The 22,108-nt window shown below is 45.0% G+C and overlaps 1 protein-coding gene across 1 annotated transcript in view; it reads left to right on the top strand.

Annotated features, from left to right (window-relative positions):
• STPG2 (sperm tail PG-rich repeat containing 2) overlaps window positions 1-22,108 on the top strand; it is a 2,086,618-nt gene that overhangs the window by 473,445 nt on the left and 1,591,065 nt on the right. The gene's annotated exons all lie outside the window — the stretch shown is intronic.

Genomic DNA, 22,108 nt, shown 5'->3' with positions numbered 1-22,108 from the left:
TTCATCCCACTGTAGGAAAGATATGAAGGTGACTTGTTAGATGTTCATTGGATCATTGTACAATAATAAAACAAGAGATATGCATATAACCCTCAAAATTGTAGATTTAATTGCAAGATATTCATATTCACACATAAATCTGCCTTCACGACTCTTGGGCACCATTGCCATTTGTTTCATCTATTCATCAGGTGACATCTGAAAATGTGCTCCTTATTTGTCTTCTCTGCCTTTGTCGGTCATCTTATCTTTGTACACTTCTTTGGCTAGACAGTGACCACTGACTCTTGAGTAAGAGAAATGGGATTGGCTGGAGCCAGGAGAAGGCAAGAAATGTAAAGAGAACCACAAGTGAGACTGGTGGATTAGGAGCAGAAGGGAGGCAAGGATAGAAAAGAGGTAGAACGAGAGAGAACGAGAGAACGGTGTGGTATGGAAAGTTATAAGATAAAGAGAGAAAGGTGAGGCAGCCAGAAAGAAAGATACAGAATGACAGAGGAAGATGGAAAGACATGTACGAAGACAGTTAAGATCAATAAACAGAGAGATAGGGAGTAATAATGGTCCAGTGTATATCCTCCCGATGCTAATACTATGAAAAAAACAGATACACTGTTCCAAAAGTAGAATAAAGTATGAATGAGTAAAGGGATACAAAGGAATCCTAAATTTTAGGAGCAAGAAACCTCACACACCCAACTGGGTGTCATGCTTCATCATCGGAGTTGCTCCTCGTCAGACCGGCGCTGCAATGTCTGACGGGCTCCCCCCAAAGGGGGGCTCTTTGCCGGAGATCTTTTCTTGATGATGCCAAGACCCCAAGAGTGAGTTTGGAACAAGAGAAAATCAGGAGAGTCACACTACATGATAAAATTAGCTCACAATCCCAAAACCAAGGGTAAATTTAGTAATCCATAAGGGGGGTTGAGGCCAAGATTAAAAAACAATCAGGAGAGTGACACAGAGACAATGATCTGACACTCTATCCAAAAAGTATTGAGAAGAAAGGGAAGGGGAACTTCCATCCGTCCCTAACAGAGGGTCAACATGTTTTGCGTCTCTGTGGTCCAGCCGGATCCAATGACGCTTCTTCAGGACCTAATAACTACATACTTCTCCTATAAGTAGGCTATAAAGGCTACTAACAACTGAAATTATCAGTTATAATGTATCCAGTCACTTACACTCGTCTGACTGTACTATTTCTAAAAGTCGCCCCTCCTTGTCGAAGAACGTGCTTCATGGGACCACAGCGGCCGATGGCCGGGCGCAAAATACTTTCTAAGCGCTCCTGGCTGAAACGAGGAACCTACCCGTGGCCGTGCTCCCGGATCACTCAGTTAAGTTCTGAAAGTGAGATAGAGAAAGAGCTAAAGCAATGTCAACTTAAGGATCTATGAGAGACCCGGGCAAGAAACATTTTGGGAGAGCCTCTTTCGAGTAACTGAGTTTTATTACTCATTTTTGCTAATTCAAGCCCTAGGTTGCCTAATAATATTCAATTATATGTTAAAGATTAAAGTACAAAAATACATAGATGAACTAGAGAGAAAGTTCACTTTCCCAGGGGTCCCTTGGAAGAGGGGGTGCTTGGGCAATTGCCCACTTTACCCACTCCTTAAAATGTCTCTGAGCTAAAGATTGGGAGAAGGAACTGTAGAGCCAGGGAGATGCTGGGGCACTCCAATGGGTGAAGCAGAGACAGAGGTAAGTTAGAAAGAGAGATGAAACGGAGGTGAAAATAGTGAGAGCTAGTGGTAGATATGAAGAAAGATGAGGTAGTGATAAAAGTATAGATTGATGCAAGGTAGCAAGAGTGTGATGAAATAGAGAGAGGGGGGCAAAGTGAGAAGTGCTATATAAAGTGTGCAGTAGATGGATATTATTTCAGGGCGATGCTTTTGCACTCTCTGTAGACTTGCACAGCCAAATACATTTGGGCTCTATTAAACGGTTTGCTCTTGTTTTATTAATTATATTGTTCGCATGCAATGTTACTCTCTTTAAAGGAGCATATATATTTATTAAACTGTAAGGTTAGTTTCCTGATCAGTAGTCTTTATTGATTGGTCATTATGTATTTGGTGTTACAGTCCACCCTCTTGCACAAAATTAATGCACTGAATGCACTTTGGGTATCCACCTGTGCTTTTTCAGGAGGGTGTATCATAGATAATCATAGAGCATCTGCAACACAACAGAGTTTACACTATCAAAATGTTTGGATTTCTATAGGAATAATTTATTTCAGAAATTCATTTACTGGTTCTAAAGACTCATCATCATTTCATCTCAACTCACAATTGAATTTCCAAGAGCAAGCCTGCTTGAATTCCAATAGAGAACATTGGGCCAGATGTACTAGCCCTTGCGTTTGCAAACTCCCCAGTTCACAGAATCAGGCCATTTGTGACCACAAAAAGGCTTTTTCCCCATGTCAACCCAAATTGTGATTCAGTAATATGTTACTTCCCTTCCAAATACCGAATTATTGAGGTATGCATTAATGTTTTCTGACAGAAGCTCGGTTGCAAAACATTAATATATTACCACCAATTCAAAATTAGTGATAACCTATTCACAAATGGGAGTTCGTCCCCCCTTTCAGAGTGTTAAAAAGAAATTTCTTAAAAACAAATAGTAGTCCTGCAGACCACTGCCTACTCTTAAAAAATGAAAGTTAAATGATTCTTTTTTTTAAAAACACTTCCATTTTCCGTTAAGAAAAACGGTCCGTACTTAAAAAAAAAGATTGCTTTATTTAAGAGCATCCACAGACATGGTGGTCTTCTGACCCTATCATGGCACCATCCTTTAATGGCTATCATTCCTATAGGCTCACAAACTATAACTTACCCAATTACATTCATGAAGTAGGTTGATTAGCGACCCACTAGAAATCTGTATTTTTTTAAGAAGTTTAATACAAATGCAATAACAATTTCTTAACTGTTTCGGAGAAGATCACAATTTGGAACTCACTAGTCCAAGTATTTGTACATCTGGCCCATTACTCACATCTATTCAAGGCTAATTTACAACATCTTTACAAAGGGGCTTCCACTTTACATATACTCAGTAGTAGCCCGGACATGTGGTGCATCTTTTCTAATTATATCAAACATTCATTTAATCTATCTGCTCCATTGCTATGTGAGTATTAATGTTATGTTATGTAGATTTATACAGCACGCATATTGCTTGTGAGGGTATCCAGGCACTAGAGCAGATGTGTAAGCCGATCAGGAGCTCAGTGGGATACTGCGGGGAAGCAGCGTATCTAGCTGAAGAGCCAGCTCTTCGGTTTCTTGTGGAAGCTGGTTATAGAAGGAGAGGTCCTGGTGTGCTGGGGAAGGTCGTTCCAGGTTTTGGCATCAATATAGTAGAAAGAGCGGCCTCCTGCACTGCTTCTGCAGATGCGTGGGATCTGTGCAATGGAAAGTGAGGCTGAGCACAGTTGTATTGCTCAGTGGTAGACATGAAGGCCCTGGTTGAGGTAGACAGGTCGGCATTGTGGAAAGCTTTGTAAGCATGAATGAGTAACTTGAATTGCCAGCGTTTCTAGAAGGGGAGCCACTGTAGATCTCTGGGATAAAATGTTATGTGGGCATTCCTGGGGATTTTGAGGATGAGTCTAGCAGAGGCGTTCTGGGTGGTCTGGAGTCTCTCTATGAGGTGGGTCAGGATACCGGCATAGAAAGTGTTGCCTTAGCCCAGTCTGCTGGTAATGATGGCTTGGGTGACAGTGTGTCTCGTGTTTTGAGGAAGACATTTAAATATCTTGCTGAGCATATGTAAAACGTGGAAGCAGGAAGAGGTTACGGAGCTCACCTGTTGGGTCATCATACGTTTGCTGTCCAGTATACCTCTGGAGTTTCTGGCGTGGTCTGCAGGGGTGGGCATGGGTCCCAGTTCAGCTGGCCACCAGAAGGAGTCCCATGGAGAGCTATTGTTCTCTAGGATCAGGACTTTTTTGTTGGTGTTGAGCTTTATGCAGTTCTCTTTCATTCAGTTCATGAACATGCAAGTGGTGAGTTGGTCCTTGTGGCTTTGGCATTGTCCATGAGGGAGAAGATGAGCTGTGTGACATCTGCATATGAGAGAATGTTGATTCTGTGGGATCTTATGATGTGAGTGAGCGATGCCATGTATATTTTGAGACGGGTAGGTCTGAGTGATGATCCTTGTGGGGCTCTGCAGATGAGGTTCTTGGGTTCAGTGGTGTACAGTGGGAGCCTGACGTCTTTCATATCAGGATGAGGCTCTCCATCTCATGGGAGGTCCATGTATTTCTGTTGGTGCAGTCTTAAGACAAGGGTGCTGTGGGAGATGGTGTCAAAAGCTGCAGAGAGGTCGAGTAGGATGAGTGCTGTGGTCTCCCCTGTCCATGATGGTGAGGATGTTGTCTGTGGCTGAGGCAAGGGCAATTTTAGTGCTGTGGTTTCTGTGGAATCCTTACTGAGTGTTGTCTAGGAGATGTTGATGCTCTAGATGGTTGGAGAGTTGACTGTTGATGGCTTTCTCCATGACTTTGTCTGGTAAGGGTAGGTGCGAGATTCATCAGTAGTTGCTGAGTTCTTCAAGGTCTGCTGAAGGTTTTTTAACAGGGGTTTGACCTCTGTGTGTTTCCAGTTGTCCAGGAAGGTCACACTTTTGATGGATTATTGATGATGGTGGTGAGTATGAGTGATCTGAGTTTCTCCTAGCTAGTAGAAATGGTTGGGCCAGGGGTCGGTAGGGGCCCGAGAGGACTGATTTCATGATTTTTTAGGTGTCCTCCGTGGTGAGGTTGTTCCAGTCCATCAGGTTATGGTCCTCTTTAGTGGTGGTAGGTAGTTGGACAATGATATCATCAGTTGTGTACTGTGGGTTGAAGTGGTTGTCTATTGTTAGAATTGGGGTCTCTAGTTGGCAGAGGTATGCACCCTTGTCCAAATAGGGACCACAGTCCTAGTCAGGGTAAGTCACACACAATCCAAATTATCCTGTGCCCACCCTCTGTGAGCTTGGCATTGTGCAAACAGGCTTAACTTAGAAGGCAATGTAAAGTATTTGTGCAATAAATCTTACAGTAGCATAGTGAAAACACCACAAAAATACACCACACAGGTTTAGAAAAATATATGATATTTATCTGGTTAAATTAAGGTCAAATGATAAAGATTCATTAAGCACAAGTTGAAAAGTCATTTTTTCAGGTTTAAGAAGAGTCTTGAATCTTAAAAATCAAGAGTTGCCTCTTGATTACACAAAGTACCTGGTTTGCGTCAAAAATAACATGCACAGAGACCGCAGAGGAGGAGATGCAAGGAAAAATAAGGTATGCATCAGTTTTTCTGATGCAGCACAGACAATGCGTTGTTTCTTTCTACGCTGCAAGAGGCTTTGCTTCATTTTTCGGCATGCAGTCTTGGTTCCTCACTGCGATGCGTGGATTTTTTTGATGCCCAAAGGCGATGCGAGGCAATCCTGGGTGTGCGGGAAGAAGTCACAGGCATTGCTTTGATCTAGTGTGGCGATGCGTCTAATTTTTTTGTTGTGCGGCAGGCGCTACATTGATTTTCCACTCAGGGAATTGGCTGCGTCATTCAGCTATGCGTCGATCTGGTAGGGCTGAGTATAGAATTTCCGGTCACAAGGCAGGTGTTGTGTTGAATCTTTACTTGGGAAGTCGGGCTGCGTTGTTCCTGCTCAGCTGTGCAGCGATTTCTCAGTCGCAAAACAGCTGTGCGTCGTTTCCTGCAGGCTGTGCGTTGATTTTCAGCGAACAAGGAGTTTCCTGACAACATTAAAGGGGTCATTCTGACCCTGGCGGCCGGTGACCGCCAGGGACACCGACCACGGGAGCACCGCCAACAGGCTGGCGGTGCTCCCTCGAGCATTCTGACCGCGGCGGTTCAGCCGCGGTCAGAAACGGAAAGTCGGCGGTCTCCCGCCGACTTTCCGCTGCTCGGGAGAATCCTCCATGGCGGTGGAGCGCGCTCCGCCGCCATGGGGATTCTGACACCCCCTACCGCCATCCTGTGCGGTAGGGGGTGCCGCGGGGCCCCTGGGGGCCCCAGCAGTGCCCATGCCAATGGCATGGGCACTGCAGGGGCCCCCGTAAGAGGGCCCCGCAAAGTATTTCAGTGTCTGCAAAGCAGACACTGAAATACGCGACGGGTGCAACTGCACCCGTCGCACCCCTGCAACTCCGCCGGCTCCATTCGGAGCCGGCATCCTCGTTGCAGGGGCATTTCCGCTGGGCCGGCGGGCGCTCTTTTGGAGAGCACCCGCCGGCCCAGCGGAAATGTAAGAATGGCCGCCGCGGTCTTTTGACCGCGGTGCGGTCATTTGTCGGCGGGACTATGGCGGGCGGCCTCCGCCGCCCGCCATAGTCGGAATCAGGCCCCAAGTCTTTTTGGCCCTGAGACTTCAGAAAACAGGAACCAAGCTCAATCCAAGCCCTTGAAGAGCACTTCTCAGCAAAGTCAGAGGGCAGCAGGGCAGCAGTCCTTCTCAGCAAAGCAGTCCAGATGAGTCCTTTGCGCAGCAAGGAAGTTCCTCTTGACAGGTTGCAGATTCAGGTCCAGAAGCGTCTGAGTTGGTGGGGTCAGGGACTGAGTTTATATACTCAAAAATGCCATTGAAGTGGGGGAGGCTTCAATGCGTGGTTTTGAAGTGCACAAGTTCCCCTTTCAGTACAGGTCTGTCGGCCAGGGTCCCAGTAGGGTGGTTGGCAGTCCATTGTGTGAGGGCAGGCCACTAGCTTTTGTAATGTAAGTGTCAGGCCCTCCACCCTTCCAGCCCAGGAAGACCCATTCAGTATGCAGATTAGTGCAGGTGTGACTGAGTGTCCTGTGTTTGTTGTTGTCTGGGTAAAATGCACAAGGGAGCTGTCAACCAGCCCAGCCCAGACGTTGATTGGAGACAGGCTGTTGGGCATAGAAGGATTTTAAGTGCAAAGCAATGCGCAATTTCTAAAAGTAGCATTTCTAAAATAGTAATATAAAATTCAACCTCGCTAATAAGCAGGATTCTCTAGTACCATTCTGGCCATACTAAATATCACCTATTACCCCTTTCTCATAAGAATCTGCCACTCTAACAGTATATGAGGGTAGCCCTAATGCTATCCTGTGAAAGGAACAGGCCTCTCAGTAGTGAAAAACGAATTTAGGGGTTTTCCACTACCAGGGGAGCCGATAATCCTGGGTGATGTGGAGCCGCACAGGGATGGTGGGTGGTGCTAGGGCGGGTTCGGTGAAGTCACTGGAAAGAGGACACAGGGAAGAAGACACAGGAGAGCAGGTAGGGAGCAGGGGGAGGCAGGAGGGGAAAAGATGGCACAAGGAAGGTGGCTAACCCAGTGAGAGAAAGGCACAAGGAAAGTGGCAAATGAGTGAGAAAAGGCACAGGAAAAGAGGAAAAGAGTGAGAAGAGGCACAAGAGAAGTGGAATAACAAGTGAGAAAAGGCACAAGAAAAGTGGAATGGCAAAAGAGAGGTAGAAGAACGAGTAAGAAGAAAAAAGATAGGAGTGGAATAAAAAGCACCAGGAGTGCCAAGAACAGGCAGAGAGTAAGAAGAGGCCGAGAAGTGTGTGCAGAGAAGGCCCAGTAAGGAGTAGACAGAGTGGGGGAGTGAGGTGGGGCCTTGAGGCACCAGGCTGAGTCCGAGAGGCGAGGACCAGTCAGGTATGTGGGGAGGTCAGCTGGGACATAACAGTCAATATTATGAACGGGGGACAAGTATATCAGTGCCTGGGTGATATGTTTCTATTACCTGAGAGGGGCTGACGTCTTCTGAAATAGAGAATCTTTACAGCATCGGCAAACAGTATTGGAAAATTCCAAAATGCAAGGACTTCAACCTTTGAAATGAATGCTTTATGAGCCGTAAATAACTCTCATCAAAAAATAAATATGTAAGTGTCTTCCCTATTAAAGGCGGTATGTTTCATTCTCAGGTTGCAAAACAGTCATTGTTTTTGCAAAGCGACAGGCGTGTAACGTGTACTATTCTGTCACCGCACAAATATAGCCATTTAGTAGTATTTTTCCTCATTCATTTCATTCTAATGAATGAGGAATCTGATTGCGAATCCCACCAAAGGGCAGTAAGCAGGCTTATGAGGGAATGCAATCTCATTTGGTGGGCACAGGGGTCACCTGGAGCGCTGCATGCACACCCCAATGCCCACGCTTATATTCACAGGTAGAAGGCTGCTATCAGGGACCACCATCTTTCAGAAGTCAGTAAGTCATATCCGAATTCCTATCTCGCTAAGCTGCTGTGGTGGTTGGAACAGACGTGGACGCAGGCGCCGGGTGGCTCACATCACGCGGAGTGCAGCGCGGAGTGTAACGCTGCCGCTACTGCTGCGGCGGCGGCTTTGGGGGTCCGAGGAGAACGCTCGCCGGGTGGCTCACGCTCGGAGCTCAACGCGGAGTGCAACGTTGCCGCTACTGCTGCTGCGACGGCGGCTTTGGAGTCGGAGGAGGATTTTGTGTACCCTGGCTGTAGCTTGGCATACCGGTATTCCGGCAGGGGGTGTGGGCGACCCCCCTGCTCCTTTCTACCGCTGTGTTGCTGTTGTTGTTTCTGCGCGGCACGGCGCAGCGTGACCAGGCGTGACCTGAGGCGCTAGGCGCTAGAGGAGCCAGAAAGCCGGAAGTCAGAAGGAGTCTTGCCACCCCCCTATGGACCTCCTGTGGGCTCCCCCTGAAAGACGCTGAGTGGGTGAGCAGACCGGGAGAGACCGGGACAGACCGGGAGTAATTGGGAGTAATCGGGAGAGACCGGGTAAGCAGCCTTCCTGGAGGGGGGGGGTCCCTGTTCATACACTGTTATACGGGACCCTTCTTGGCCATTGAACCCCTCTCCTGTTTCTACCCTCGGCTCCGGTTCCAGCTCCGGTGTTGGTGCTCAACCGCGTCACGTCGCCTCACCCAGCCTCACCCAGCCCCACCCAGCCCCACCCAGCCCCAGCCACAGCTCTAGCCGCAGCTAGCCTTAGCTTTGGCCTTGGCCTTGGACTTGGACCTGCCGGCGTCGTCGGTGGTCTCTCCCAAAGACTGAGTAAGGAAGGAAGGAAACCAGTAAGGAACCAAGGAGCCAAGGGGAGGGGAGCGAACGGTGAAGGGAGGATGGTTGGGACAAGAGGAAAAATAAAGAAGGCTAGGGAGGCCAATGAGGCGCTCATTCACCTAGAGGATTTTCAAAGATCAGAGCAGGAGCTCAAAAGTTTACAGGGTCTAGGGTTAGACCAGGACCAGGATCAGGACCAGGACCAGGACCAGGACCCCAGAACCATCCAGCTATCCCAGGGGGGATTTACAAACCTAGGTGAGGACACAGCAGAGGTTGTCCAACTCGGGTCTCCTGCCGACAAAAGCGATTGCGAGCCAGGAGAAGTGTCAGGTGGGATACTAGAAGTGGTGACAATGTCTCGTTTGCCAGCCCATACTGACTCCGATGACATAGGGGGTGCTTTACTAAACGCAGGAGAAACTGCAGGAGAAACTGTGGGGGGCCTTGTAAGTCCTCTGTGCAGGAGACAAAAGTATACACCGACGCACCCGGGCCCGGGTGGAACCACGGGAGTAAGGAAAACTAGATCAAAAATAAACACCATTACTAACTATTACAACCAAGTGAACTTAAACTTCGAACAGCCGCAAACGCAATGTCCTAAAGCCAGTGGCCTCCCATTACAGCCACCGGGGGAAGTGGGTGGCTACAACGTGGGGGGGGGGGTGAACTGGAGCTACCAGAGACCAGGCTCCAGGACACTCGCCTACTCCAGCAGCAACCGGCTGGTTTACCGCAATTATCCTGCCCAATGAGTAATCCCCTTGGGGATGGTGAAGTGGAGTTAAATAACTTCCCAAAGTGGAGCAACTTTTCGGGAGAGCAAAGAAAAAGCAACAAATTACTTTATCCTGACCCCCAAAGGGGACCATTAAACTCCGGGAATTTCTCATTAACATTCTCTCCACGATGTGCCCAGGCAGAATTTATAGCACTCCAAAATATAATGGGTCCGGAAACAGATCACTCACCATCTAAACAGACCCATAAACCCTCAGCGCCACAGCTTCACCGTGGAAGTCAAATTGCTAAAACTAATTTAACGCTGGGCAGACTTAACAGTAGTTCCTTCAGTCTGGAGCTGTCCTCGCTCGATAACTCCGTTATTGGCAATATAGACCCTCAACTAAACAGCATAACATCAGAAGATCTAAACTTTCTGGAAGGTAGTATAATAAAAGGCCATAGAGGAGAGGAAGGTAAGAATCCAGAAGGCCAGATAACCAACGAGCAAAGTGGAAATAGAGATGACCTCTCATTAGACCAACCAATTCTTAGCATCATGAAAGTTATATGTACAACACTGGGCTCAATTGCAATAACGATCATGGCCCAGTCTCAAAAATTTGATGATCAACTTGAGCTGACCAAACAACTTACAACCTCAATACAGTATATAGATTACAGGATGGCCCTAGTAGAGGGCGTAATTAGGGAAAACCTGTTGCATCAGGCAGTGGCTGACAAAATGGACAAGTTGGACGGACAAGTCTGTGGACCACTGCTGGAAAAATTATTGGAAGTCCCGAAAGTAATCAAAGACATAATCGAAGACTGCAAACATAGCCTTAAAAGCACACAGGGGTGCAATCACGAGCTAGGAAAAACAGAATCTAGATTAATTGAAAGGTCAACAGACAGAGAAAATAGAGAAAGGCACTCTGGCCCAGGACGAGAGAACTATCCAGTTGCAAAAAATCAGACACCTAAGACGGAGAGAACCAACGGAAGTCCTGAACTTGGAATCAAAGTCCCAAACACAGTAGAAAAAAGGACCCCGGGTAAAAGGCCTCAACTAATAGGCAGATGGAAAAACACATGGAAGAAAGCTAGAGGAAAAAAAAAAGCACCAGCAGGAAAGGCTTTAAACATGTTACAACAGACAGGCCTAATAGGAGAAATCAGGAACACAGGTGATGAGATCGCCCAACAACAGCATAGAGACGAAAGCATTAAGTCGGAGAGTTTTGAGAAACCTACTGATAACGTTTTTAACTTTATAAATAAAAATCCTGGATTATTGTGCGATAAAAGTTGCACTCACCATTCCCATATAAACCGTATACCCATTGGCCCTAGGGGATACCAAGCATCTGGGCATGACTTAGATAAAGGAAGGTGGTCTGGAAAAGATCCTGGAACAAATCATGGGATAAATGAGGCAAACGAGGTAAATGATCCTCTAGTCAATGAACAACCCAAATGGAGCCCAGGAACATCCAAATCAAGTATCGGTATCGATAAGCACTTCCCAGCTATAAAAACTGAACATTTAGTTCAGGTACATCATTCAAACACAGTAGAAGACCACTACGGAAAATGCCAGCAGCCTCCGAATTCCATTAGTGAGGGGGTAGAACAAGATAACAGCAAAGGTGAAAGTAGAAGGGCAGAGACCCCAGAGTATATACGAAGCAAACAAAGTATAAGAACAACCATGTGCGTGGACAACATAACAGCCCCAGTTCCCGCACCCCGTACAAAGGTAAAATATTGCTCTCAGGTCAGCCCTGGAAATCATAATCTCAGCAACCAGCCTGGGTGGATCACTGATTCGCCTGCACCATCGCGCCCAGCACTGGACCTGGAAACCAATGAAACCAAAGGAAAAAGGGACAATTGGCCTCCAAAAAGGCAACCCTACGAAGAACAAAGGAACAAAGAGTTGCAATTGGGGAGGGAAAAAGGCCAGGTAAATCGAACACTGACTAGTCGGGCAGCTACCACTCAAGACAGACAATATGAGAACACCCAACTTCAAGGAAGAGAGTCGCAGGAAGGTGGCGGGCACACTGAGATCCGTTCTGAAACAACTAAAGAGCCTGAAGCCACGATCATGTTCACGCCTGAGTACTCCTCAAGAGGAAGTCACGACATCCTGAACAGGTCCAACATCTTACTTCTGGTCAAGTCCCTGCCAGCCTTACAGAATGTAACAACTAAAGATCTCCTCTCAGTAAGTTTCACACCAAAAAAAGAATTAGAGAACGGGTAATTAACAGAAACAGTCTGGGCCTCACCTTGGATAGTAGAACAGATCCTAAAATGTTCCAACACGATGAAGACCTGGGGAATATCCATTGCTACTCCGCAAAAAGAACCATATCCAACAATACTTCTTGAAAAAGCTTCAAAACAAAACATGATGGGTAGGCAAGAGGTAAAAGGCAATTTTGGTTTGATATTTCAGGGAGCAATCAGCTCCAAACAACAACTCCCTGAACGAATAAATTTGAGTAATATGAGGTTCTGCCTGTTGGCCAATTCCCCTAGAAACAGTAGGGGCAATCCCCCACAGTTACAGAATTGCAAAGAGCAATCATCTAGAAGCTCGTAGCAAAAAATGGACAGTTTGAACATAAAAAATAAAATCAGTCCCATATTAAAAATTCTAAGCTGGAACATAGCAGGTTTAAAAAACAAAATGGAAGATAAAGACTGGGTCGAATTCATTAAAAAACAAGACATCAGCTGCTTCCAAGAAACTTGGTCTATTCATGCTATTGCCCTAGATGGGTTCTCCACTTTCCACTCACCCGCTATTAAGCAAAAAAAAGGAAGACCTTCGGGAGGTCTAATTATTTGGATCAAAACTTCATTACTGAGAAACTCCGTAGTAACTCATACTGTACTAAGCAAGGGAATCCAGACGCTCGCAGTCAAATACGAGGAGTGGTCACTCGAAATAGTAAATGTGTATTTCCCTCCTATCAGCCGGGCTCAAGTTACGCCAGGGGTGCGGCTCCTTAAAAAACATATCCTAAATAATAGAACTAAGGATCGGAGGAACCCAGCACCAGGTCACACGAACAATTGCTCTCCCCAGCCTTGTAAAACCCTTTTACTGATATGTGGTGACTTTAACACTAAACCTCATTCTATCCTCTGGGATGAACAAGTAGCAGAGGAAGACTATGCTTGGAATATTCCAACGCCTCTTATCCAACGTTGTAATGACTCCAAGAAAGGAGAATTAATCTTTGAAGCATTAATAGAAGGAGGAATCCGCACATTAAATGGGAGAACAAATTCAGATAAAACTTTTAAATCTACCTTTCGAACTGGAAAAAGGCAAAGCATAATTGACTACATGGCAATAAACATCGAAGCCTGGCATTATGTCATCGATATGGAAATAAGGGACAGAATCGAGAGTGATCACGACCCACTGCTAATGGAGATAGTCCATCCGGACACGAGCCCAGGGAAGGCGGAGTCTCCATTCAACGGAAATAGCCTAACAATAACTATGAGACCAAATAGGAAAAACATATTAAGGTCAAATGAGGATGAACCTTATATGAGCGTACCCAGTCAAACCTGGTTGTCATCACTTAGCACGTTCTTAAACCCATCAGTTAATGACGCTTTACCCCTCCTGCATAACTTTAATAATTTGCTATTGCAAACAAAAAAGGAAAAGATCAAGCATCCTCAAATCAATCCTAAAATGATGAAGAGTGTTTAAAGCTAAAAAAGACTTTATCACAAGCATTGAAGAACCGGCACTTGAATGACTCCAACGAGCAACATTTTTATGGATGTAGGCAACAGTACAAAAAATTATTAAGATACAAAAGGAAGATATTTCCACATAAACTTTGGAAAACTTTACTGCAAGCAATATCGGCAGGGAACTCCAAAAAGTTCTGGGAGATAGTCAGGTGGGGATGTGAAGGTCCCCCGAAAAATCTAGAACTGAATATCAACCCTCAACATTGGGTAAAGCATTTTACCGCCTTGTACCAGGAAGTGGCCAAGACGGCACCAGGGATGACCAATAACCCAAACATCCTCACTCAAGGGCTGGCAGGCAGAAATCAAAGATTAAGTAAAGTATTTCCTCTTCAAAAGACTTACGCAGCATCTTCAAATCGGCTTGCTAGATTGGTAAACGAAACCCAGAATGTACTAGTCTCCAAAGAATTCTCCAGCACAAATTACACGCAAGTAGTCCATGTCATTCCACGTGCAATGGAGTTAATATCGGAATTTAGTGAAAAAGAGATTAAACAAGTTATCCTCCTCCAAAAGCCCCATAAGGCTGCAGGCCCAGATGGTATCCCTTCAGACGCTTACCGTAACCAGCTAACGTTATGGTTACCTGCTCTAGCCCGTCTATTCAACAGCGTTTGGCATCACGAGGTAATCCCTTCCTCTTGGAAGGAATCAATAATCGTTCCAATTCACAAAAAAGGGCCTCGGACATGGTGAGCAATTATAGACCTATTTCACTGCTTGATAGTGTTGGAAAGATTTTTGCCAAATTGATTCAGTCGCGTCTAGACCAATGGCTAGAGGACGGAGATTTAATATCAACACACCAAGCTGGTTTTAGGAGAGGCCAAAGTACAACAGATCAACTTTTTAAGCTAAACATGATCTGCGCTAAATACGCCACCCTTAAAAACTGTCCATTATATCTGGTCTTTGTGGATCTCCAAACAGCCTTCGACAGCGTAAATCACCAAACACTATGGCAGTTATTGTCGGACATGGGCATACAGGGAAAAATCTTAAGGCTGCTAATTCTATTGCATACAGGAAACACTGCCAGGGTCAGATATACTACGAGAAATGATTATACGGCTGAAATTCCAATCGAGCGAGGTGTAAAACAAGGCTGCGTTTTGGCTCCAACCTTATTTAATTGTTATATAAATAAAGTAAGTCAAGTTTTGAAGGAATTAAATCTGGATGTGCCAAAACTAGCCAATGAAAGTATACCTATCTTGCTCTTTGCTGATGATGCCGTATTACTGGCAAGAACAGAGATAGCAATGCATGGACTACTTAGGGGTTTCGAATCATTTTGTACCTCAAGGAGCATGGTAATCAATGAGGGGAAAACAAAGTTTATGATTCTCAACCAAAAACAGACGTTGCAATCGACCTTTAGGGCAAATAATAAGCCTTTGGCCCGAGTGGCCACTTATGATTACCTGGGCTGCAGACTAGACGAAAAACAGACATGGAAACCACAAATCTATAAAAGTAGAATTTCCTTGGCCCAACAAGCTGGAGCAGTACTCAGATTTGCAAAAGCTACAGGCAATCATTCCGTGAGTTCTGCACTGCTCGCATACAAAACAAAAGCAAGAGCCGCAGCACTTTACAGCGCAGAGATCTGGGGATTCAGAAAGATTCCATCAATACAAGTAACCGAGAACAAATTTTTACGCCGATTACTTTGTCTAGGCAATGCCACACCAATGAATGCAATAAGAACCGATCTACAGATGAGAAAGGCTGAGGACTACATTGCTCTGGCTCCAGTAAGATACTGGATCCGTATTTGGACAAAAGAGGCTCTCAAACCATATAGAGACGTACTTAAGGACATCATGAAGCTGCAAAACCACCGGAAACTGCCCTGGTTCAAACATATCTCAACTATCCTGGCTGCGATCGGCCAGGACGACTTTTGGCTCCATCCAGAAAAAATCGGAAGGCCTAGTCTAGCTGTAATAAAAAAGGCATATTGGGAGCGAAAGACTGAGATTATGTGCGAGTCATTTAGCCCTTTATTCAAGCGGTATTTTTTGTTTAACCAAGAGCTTAAACCAGCAATATTCATAGACAGTATTTATCCGGAGGAAAAAAGGGCTCTCTACTTCAAATTCCGTATGGGCACCCTACCTGTGATGGCGGTGGTCAACAGATGGCAATCCGCTCCTCTGGGTAGATTAGAATGCTGTCCATGCCTTCATGGTGGCCCGGAAACACTTTCCCACTTCCTTCTATTATGCCACTTTACGCTCAAACTCCGTAAACTGTATCTACGTCCACTTTTCAGATCTTACGGAGTTAGGAAGTGCAAGGAGGCAGAAGCGCTATGTATGCGATCAGATGAGAAATACATTGTGACAAAGGTCTCAACTTATATCTTGGAAGCATGGAAATTACGTCTGTCAATGCACCCATAGTTGGCATAAGCACAACAGCCTATGTTATCCCGTAGCTATCTAGCTTGGGAAATTGGTGCAGGGTAGCGTAAAACTGGGTTAGGCCTCGGGCTTCTATTAAATGGTTGGAAGGCACTGCAAGGTCCCAAATGATTCGTCCCAGAATAAGACATTTTAAATATTAGATTTATAATGTTTTTCTAGAATAAGTTACGTTTTTATGTAAATTATGGCTATATATTAGGTTTTACGATAATGCATGGTTAATCGGACACATTTCGGTACATTTTAAATCAAAAATTCAAGCATAGTTTCCCTTTTTACTGAGATGTTTTATTTAATGTGATTTTTATCGAGTGTGATGGATTGATATTTATTGTGTGATTATTGTTAAGGCCGGATAGGCTAATAACAATTAAATAAATGGTAAATGGTAAATCCGATATGTAAACACAAAATACAGTAGCAAAACGTTGATACATTTCTTTGTGGTTCTCGAGGAGGGAGACTGCCCCTTTCCTGCTGCTGCCTGCTCCTCAATCAAGGGGTCACAATGCGTAAATTGTGAGTGGCATAGAAACTTGCAGTTTCAATGTACTTTCTCTGGTTGCAAAAGTTTATATTTTGTGAACCGCAAACTGTGCGATCGCAGATAGCTTTTAAACTCCACTCAATGACAGGAGGGCCACAAAAATGTAAACTTCTTTACTTTTGAACATACCAGGCTATTGTAAGGATGCCGCATTGCGCTCTCGGGTGACCGTCAATGTGAAATTGAAAGGGACAGAAAGATGGTCGGTGACTTTTGGAGGACGTTTTTCTTTTACAGTTAACTTTTGCCTTTACTGCTATCGCGTGCGGCCGGTACACGAAAAAGCAATTTTAGAGTAACCTTATCCAGGGCAGCCATGTGAGTATTAATTTAGTCAGGGAGAGTTTTTGCGAGAAATTCATTTCCGACAAACTGCAGCAGATTTTTTCCATAGGTCACTCAAGAGAAAAAAAGTGAAAGCAGCCATTTTTTCCAGCACCGGGAGAAGACAGGCATTAAACAGTGCGCATGAAGGGATGCGAAAAAACCTGTCCCCAAGACGAATGATTGTTTGAACTCGCCATTGCTACTTTTGAAACACAAACCTTACGGTCATCAATCAGTCAAAAGTGGTAGGCAGTGACCATTAGGCGCTTTCATTACCAACCTGCAGCTCCCTGGTACAGGGTGACCCACATCTGTCTTCATTAGAAGTTCTCTAGCTGTAGGTAGTGAACAGATGGGTCATTATTGCCTACTCTGCCCTCTGGGCCAACCTGGAGGACAGGCAAAGTCATCCTGCGCAGGACGCACGCGTGTGCCTTACCTCACACAGAGCGTGCCAAATGCTGGGAACAGCAGTGATTTATTAAAGCCTCTGTTATTTTTACCTCATCCTGGGGGGACTGTATGTGTAATTAAGCAAGAAACCGTGTCTAAAACTCGTTTTAACAGACAAGTCACCCTTGCCTAACCTAGATGCGCATTTTTGAAGTTGCTCGTGGTAATTTGGATTTGTATGACGTACGTCACAAACACAATTGTTTCCGGGCACATTTTAAATCATAGGCTTGGTTAACAACTCGTTGTGTGTCCCTCGCAGAGATGAAAAGCTCAGGTGGCATGTCACGATTCCACCATTTCAACGGTATTTTTCAGACATGTAAAGCACGCGATAAACCCACTCAGTTGTAGCTGGTAATTGAGTCACCGGACCAACCTGAGTTATAAGTTCCAGAGTAACTCTGAGGTCCCTGACACTTCACAAAGAAGCTCCACCTGCTAGAAACTGATGCCAGCTCTGGGTGAAGTACTGGTGAGAAATGAGGGAATAGTGAAACCGGTAAGAAAAGACAAGAGATGTATATTTCGTTTTGTGAGAGAGGGCGATGGGGTAAATAATATTGACGAGATGAATTAAAAGGCTGCCTTTGGAGAGATTCCCTGCAGCTTTACCAGATTCAAATCATGTCTCTATCCACAATACAGAAGACATCAAATCGAAGCTGAATGCAATCCTCAAAGACATCGCTTGAGAAGACGCTCCGGAGTAATAACTAAAAGAGGAAGCCGTGTACATCTCTGATATGAACAGCCGTGGACGTCTGCTGCAAATTCTTTGGGAGTTTGGCCATCACCTAAGGGTGGGTGGCAGCTACACAGGATCCAGATGTGACCAAGAAGGTCAGTAGTTCAAAGGTGATCAGGAACTTTAGTGGCACGTCAGCGAAGTGAGGAGGACCTTCAGTGACCTGAGGGTTATTAGGAGTATCTAGTGCCTAATGCGGATTACGTCTTGGACAGGAGCCTCAGAAAAACATGTTGGCAGCCAAGAGCCTAGAGGAAACAAAAGTGAGCCAAAACCTTGCATACTTGAGGGTGACCAGGAGCCCGAGGGAACTGAGGGTCAACAGAGGCCTAGGGACAAGCAGGAATATCAGAACATGAGTGAGCAATTGTTTCAGGGAACTCAAGGTGAATAGGTGCCTTAGGAATCTAAACTGAGCAATACCTTTGAAGCTCCTGCTTGCCCTGTTGTCAACGGGGAGAGAACACCAGCCTCTGGTCCTTCGGGTGAGCAGAGCAGCAGGAGATTTGAACTGAAGGTAAACACAGGAATCAGCATCTCAGGTGAACATGGTTCTCAGTAATCTGAGAGTGAGATGGATCTTCTAGGTAAGGGAGAGCAAGAGAGGCTAGGCCCAAGAATGAACGAGGAGCTAGGAACTCAGGTGAGCTGAATTCCACAGACATCCGAGAGTGAGTAGGAGCCCTTCAGTACCTCAGTGTGAGTGGGAGCATCAAGAGGCTATAAACTGAAATACACCTAATGATCCTGTTGGTGTGTAAGGGGCATCAACACTAACTAATGACCAGCAAGAGTCTCAAAGTCTTAGAATGAGCACGGCCCCTTGTTCTTTGACGGTAAACAGAAGCCTCCAGACACAAGGATGTGCAAGGTCCTCTGACTTATGGCCTGATGGCAGACGGGAAATTCAGAAATCTGATGGTGGGCTCAGACTAAGGGGCATATTTATACTCTGTTTCTGCTTCATTTGCATCATTTTCTTTTATGCAAATGCAGCTCGAACTTAACTCCATATTTCTATTTTTACATTAGACACATCTACCGATGTATGAACCTACCTTTCGTCAATGAGATGCAAGGTAGGCATTCCCATCCAAAAAATGGCGCTATCCCCATAGCACAATATTTATCCCCCATGCAAAAATGACGCACGGATGGGATGGGGCCCCAAATAATGGCGCTAAGCTTGCTTAGCACCATTATTTAACACCTGCTTCAGACGAAGCATTAGGGGACCTGTGGACCCATTTTCATGGTCAAACAACATGAATTGGGCCCACAGGTGCCTACAGGTGCCCACCCCTAACCCCAGAAAAACCCACACCAGAGGATGGGGAAACCCATCCCAGGTAAGTAGGGTAAGCATAGGTAAGTTTATTTTTTTTTTTTTTAAAGTGGCATTGGGGGCCCTAACAAGGGGTCCCCTGCATGCCATTGGGGTGGTGGGCATGACTCCTGTCTTTTCTAAGAAGGAGTCATGTTTAGGATGGTTGTGCACCTGGAAATGACGCAAGGCTGGTTAGCAGCATTGTTTTGCAACTAACAAGCCTAACATAATTTTTTGATGCACAACCTCCTCGCCTCATACCACCACTCCCACCCGGTTAGCATAATTTTTGTTGACGCTAGCCCAATCTTAGCCCCGGATTGCACCCTTCCATTAATATGGTGCCCGGCTGGCATCAGGAATGGCGCAAGCCGGCGGTAAACTTTTTGGTGCAAAACTGCGTTAGTGCAGTTTTGCACCAAAAAGTTTAAATATGCCCCAAAGTGAGCAAAGGATGACTAAAAAAATCAGTGATGTGAGGTGGAAAATGAATAGGCCTGAAGATAAGGTGAGCAGACCTGTGGGTAAGTTGCAGTGGAATAATCTTGTTTCTGGTCTTGGCCAATGGTGCTGGCCCCAAAAAGCTTAAGAAGTTTAATTTATGACAGATTTCTTTCAAATGTACTCCCCTGAAACTAAGCAACATAAATGTGGGCAATTTTTTTTTAATACCTGGCCTAATTTTGATCCCAATCCGACCCTTTTCTCTCGTAATTCATTTCAAAGGGGGCTCTTAAGGTTCCACTGATAATCAGCAGTATCCAGGTGGCACTAACTACTAAAGGGCGCGAGGAGGCAGAGGACAGAGTAATCAGCTGATTTTCTGGGACATTCTTAATGAGGCCCCCAAATTATTACAACCATTTCTAATGAGATGGAGTTTTTCATCCATGGTGTCTGTTTCATTTCACAACTGTACAGGTAATAACAGGGTTTTGTAAGCTAGTGCTACTTTTCAAAATAAAATGTACATCACATTCAAACTTGAAAAAAACAGCACAACCACAAAATGTTTGTTTACTCACATGGTGCCAACAGTACTCCCTTTTTTACTTAACTACATTACCAAGCAGTGCAATATATTTGCCTTCTGAGAAAAACAAAAAGAGTGATGAGTAGGTGCTTAAGTTAATCCTAGACACTGGTAATTACTCTACCTCACCTAAGAGTCCAGCATCTTTTGTACTCCTGGTGTCCCTACAGCCAAGGATTAACAATATGCAAGTCCGTCATTGCCCATCCTCTTTTCATGAAGAAAATTCTTGCGATGTTCCCCCCGGCCGTTAAGGGGCATATTTACTATTATTTCACACAATGCTGGTGCAGCAAGGGAACTTGCTACACTGCGTTGCGTGCAAGGATTAGAGCCTAAATACTCCACATTTACAAAGATAGCATTTCTAATCTCTCCTTGCCCTGGTCTACTGAGTGCGGCCTGGCACCAAAGCAGGCACCCTTGCACCATAGTCAAAGGGTGCATGCATCAGGGGCAGGATTTGTTTTGGTGCAGGAAAGGATATCTTCCTGCATAAAGAGTATTTTTATAGGCCTGTTCCGCTTTCCATGTGTACTGTAGCACTTATGGAAAGGGGAAGTAAGAAGGAGAAATAAAGATATTTCTGCATGTTATGCCTGTGTGGGGAAGGTGCACCATTTTGGCACAAACCTAGGCCTACAAGTCTTTGTAAATTGGGGTTTGCCTCAAAATACATGGGTGGATGCATGGGGACACCCAGGCTCCACCCATGCAATGCCTTCCTGACACAAAGGAACGCAAGGCAGTGCTGTGTGCTACTTCACGTTACTTTGTATTTACTAAACCACACAAAGCTAAGCAAAGTTGTTTTGCATGGCTTTGTTAATGGCAAAAAGTATTTTTCCTCGGAGCTGTGCCATAAAAGTGATGCTTCCCTGACATAAAATGAAAGTAATAGTGGGCCGTTATATGGATTGTATCCTCTCCATTTCTACACTGTTTGAAAGGACAACATTTACAATTATGCTATTGCAGCAGCACTAAATTTAGGGTTAGGCATGGGTTTGTGAGTGATCCATGGTAGAAACGTACCCGCAAGGAGAAGGTGAATGCCCAAATGATCTTCTTTTTTCTAGTAGACAGGTACACCTAGAAGTCTGCCCATAACTGTAAATTGTCCATAACTGTAAATTTGCACTTGCAAAAATGCCACCATACTCATGGAATTCCTTCTTTTGTGTCCAAGTAGAACATCTGTTATTGCTTTTCAACTTGCGTGCAGGAAGGTGATTAATATCCATCTCTACAATCTAGTTAAATGCAGCAGAAAAACATGAATTTTCTCTGCTTCGTGACCCCGCTTCACGCTCTCCCCACAGCTAGGATGCCTGCAAACAAGGGATGTTAAAGACAGAACTTCAGGCATTCGAACTGGTTGAGCCAATCGCAGCATTTGTCAGGACTGGGAGATGCAAGTGGCTGACGCAATGTCATTTTCACACGTTGAAAGCCCAAAGCCACTTTCTTGAATACGAATGAAAGCTTCTAGGGCCTGATTTATACTTTTTTAGCACCTAATTTGAGTCATTTTTGACGTAAAAGTGACACAAACCTACAAAATATAATTGAATTTTGTAAGTTTGCGCCGCTTTTGCGTAAAAAAATGACGCAATGCGGCGCTAAAAAAGTATAAATCAGGCCCCTAGTGT

This window comes from Pleurodeles waltl, chromosome 1_2, assembly GCF_031143425.1.
Source record: "Pleurodeles waltl isolate 20211129_DDA chromosome 1_2, aPleWal1.hap1.20221129, whole genome shotgun sequence".
In the NCBI taxonomy this organism is placed as follows: domain Eukaryota; kingdom Metazoa; phylum Chordata; class Amphibia; order Caudata; family Salamandridae; genus Pleurodeles; species Pleurodeles waltl.
This window is presented reverse-complemented; position numbering and strand designations above follow the sequence as displayed.